The sequence below is a fragment of the Otolemur garnettii genome, unplaced genomic scaffold (assembly GCF_000181295.1).
Source record: "Otolemur garnettii isolate 467f Iridium unplaced genomic scaffold, OtoGar3 scaffold00018, whole genome shotgun sequence".
NCBI classification, from domain to species: Eukaryota; Metazoa; Chordata; class Mammalia; order Primates; family Galagidae; genus Otolemur; species Otolemur garnettii.
The window spans coordinates 27,760,207-27,760,927 of NW_003852413.1; the positions used below are offsets into that span (position 1 = coordinate 27,760,207).

General features: G+C 37.2%; 1 protein-coding gene across 1 annotated transcript in view; it reads right to left on the reverse strand.

Moving 5' to 3' along the window:
* Nucleotides 1-721, reverse strand: part of FAM117A (family with sequence similarity 117 member A) — a 53,453-nt gene that overhangs the window by 1,742 nt on the left and 50,990 nt on the right. The window lies entirely within an intron of this gene.

Sequence of the window (721 nt, forward strand, 5' to 3'; positions counted from 1 at the left end):
GAGGAGAACTTCCTGACAATGTGATTCTAAAAGACCAAGGGATCTTTTCATTTGAAAGATTTCATCAGTGAACGTTATTTGGGGGCAGACCACTTGCCTGAAGGCAGAGATCAAGGCAAACTGACTTTCTAGGACTCTTAATAGACTAAAACAGGGTTTCTCAGCCTTAGCACTACTGACATTTTAGGCTAGACAATTCTTTGTTGTAGTCTACATAGGTGTAGGGGTGCTGTCCTGTGCATCATTTAACAGTATCCCTGGCCTCTCTACCCACTAGATGCTTGAAGGACCATGTACCCTTTAGTTTTAGAACAACTAAAAAATGTCTCTTGATATTGCCAAATATCCCCTTAGGGACAAAAATATCCCCTGTTGAAATCTGTGGGCCCTAACTGAGAAAATGACATGAAGGCTCTGTTGACCAGTTTGATGGAAGTATTTCGGATTGCATGTGAAAACCCCAGAAGTGCATTAATGTACATAGTTACCATACAATAAAATAAATAAATAAAATTAAATTAAATTAAATTAAATTAAAAAAAAAATCTGTGGGCCTAAAGAATCTAATTCTTCAGCACATATGAAAGGCACGATTTTCAAACCTTTGACCAGAAGGGAAAGATAGCACCAACTGTGAGAAAGGTAGCTTATCAGAAGATCTAGGTTCTCATTCACCATGTGGTCTTGGTTATATCTGTCTCACTTTTTTTTTTTTTTTTTT